The 2,171-nt window shown below is 47.9% G+C and overlaps 1 protein-coding gene across 3 annotated transcripts in view; it reads right to left on the reverse strand.

The window, feature by feature from the left end:
* HPS3 (Hermansky-Pudlak syndrome 3) overlaps positions 1-2,153 on the reverse strand; it is a 73,148-nt gene extending 70,995 nt beyond the window's left edge. For all 3 annotated transcript variants that reach the window (XM_014537454.1, XM_014537455.1, XM_014537456.1), the window contains exon 1: positions 2,071-2,153. The gene's annotated coding sequence lies outside the window, so the exon portion shown is untranslated. The remainder of the gene's footprint in view (positions 1-2,070) is intronic.
* Between the last annotated feature and the right edge of the window lie 18 nt (positions 2,154-2,171).

Here is a 2,171-nt window from a genome sequence, read left to right on the forward strand (position 1 = left end):
GCCGCCATCTTGGCTGACAGTTAATTTGCAAAAGGATATGCTGATTAGCCAATGGGAAGGGTAGCAGTCATATGCTAATTACCATGTTTCTCTTTTATTAATGTAGATTGGAGTTTTCTAAAATAAGGATATACACACACACACAGTGCCTCCTTGGTACACTTCAATTTTCTGGTGGAAAAATAATAGTGGATGCTGCTAAGCTGTTTGGAGGCAGGGGTGGGGTTGGGGACAGGGTAGGAGTGTGGGGATGGATGGGCGTTCTAAGAGGGGAGTGTTGGGGTCCAACCCCAGCAGGTCCAAGGGTTCCCAAAGGTGTGGACGGAGTCGGCGAAGAAGAAATGACACAGAGACAGTGTTCAGTTGATCAGCAGCCTAGCCAGGTTCTGTCTTTATTCTCCTGTTATATCTGTATTTATACCAGTTGATTTTAATCCTATCCATTCTATTCCAAAGGTTAGGGCATTTGTTATCTCCATTCCAAGGTCACTACTCTATTGTTCTGTTAAGCTACAAGGAAGTAACTGAAGGAGATTATCCTAAGTAAAGATTATGTAGCTTAAGCATGATTGTTCGTAGTTAAAGTGATTAACTACCCGCCTGGCACTTAGTTAAGGGGTTTTACTGATTTATTCCCTTCCTTAGTCCTGTTAATCCCTAACTCCAGGGAAAAATCCCCACCTGGGGAAACAACCTTTCTCAGAGAGGTGACCTTGGTTAAAACACATAGCGCTAAGTAGGGGCGCAAACCTATTAAGAACAGTATGCCATATACACCAGGTCCCTTGAAACATATGCTGTGCAGATGTTTCTTCCCTGCAGCGACTGTGTCAAGCAGCAAGGATGGACCGGCTTCCGGCAGGGGAGTTCCACGTATATAGATTTTAAAATCATCATACAATGTGAGCTTTCAAAAATCGACAGTGGATATAGGTATAGGTGTAACAGGGCTTGCCATGAGTTGGCCTAATTGTTGAAGCTGGGTGTACCTGGGGTCTCAGGTTACTATTCTCCCTACTTTTGTCTGTGTTTGAAATGTATGTGTTTGTTTTGTTATTTTTTAAAGTATCTAGGTTTCTTACAGGGAGTGGAACCCAGTTACCCAACCACAGGCTTTACTGACTAGGGCATATGACTAGGTCAGTGGTCGGCAAACTGCGGCTCGAGAGCCACATGCAGCTCTTTGGACCCTTGAGTGTGGCTCTTCCACAAATACCACTTGCGGGCGCACACGTACAGTGCGATTGAAACTTCGTGGCCCATGCGCAGAAGTCGGTTTTCGGCCTGGGCGAGTCTATTTTGAAGTGGAGTTAGAAGAAGTGGGGAGGGGTGTCGGTCGGTTGGGTGATGGGATACACAGTGAGGGGGAGGCGCACCCAATTCATGCAGGAGTTGAGTGAGCCAGTCAGTCAGCAGTCTCATTGTGCAGTGGTTAGTGCCAGAAGCGTCCGTAAATCGCGCGCGGGTGACAAAAGTAAAGTTTATTAAGTTAATTTTAGGGAACGTTGTGGAGTGAAAGAAGATGTAGTGTCGAGGATTGAGAAAGGTATGTTGAGATGGTTTGGACATATAGAGAGGAGGAACGAAAGGAGATAGACGAAACAAGTATACAAGATGGGAGAGTTGGAAGGGGTCGACCTCAGCGAACGTACCTCAATCAGAGTGAGGACATTTTTAGTAAAGGCCAGCTTAGGAGTTCCCTAATTAAGTTAATAACAATGTACTTACCTATATAGTTTAAATTTAAAAAATTTGGCTCTCAAAAGAAATTTCAATCGTTGTACTGTTGATATTTGGCTCTGTTGACTAATGAGTTTGCCGACCACTGGACTAGGGCATAAGATGAGGAGGAGCAGACAGCATCCCCCGCCCTCTAAAAGCAGGCTCTCACCAGTCGTTGCCAGGACAACAGCACAGCTCAGCGCATTTTCAGTCATCACCCACCCCACTACCCGAGACCTTCCGGCAAGTTCCCGGAAGCACGAAGACCCTTTCCCTCCCAGGCCTGCCTCCGGACGCTCCGTCCGCTGACGGAGGCCCCAAGGCGCCCCCGGCCCCATCGTTACTCACCCGCCTCGCTGTAGACCAGGCGCAGCACCCGGCCCAGCGTGGAGAAGGCGCACCTCGGCTGGCACAGCTCCTGTCCGGCCACGGCGAACGCCTCCACCTTG

Source organism: Myotis brandtii, unplaced genomic scaffold (assembly GCF_000412655.1).
Source record: "Myotis brandtii unplaced genomic scaffold, ASM41265v1 scaffold179, whole genome shotgun sequence".
NCBI lineage: Eukaryota > Metazoa > Chordata > Mammalia > Chiroptera > Vespertilionidae > Myotis > Myotis brandtii.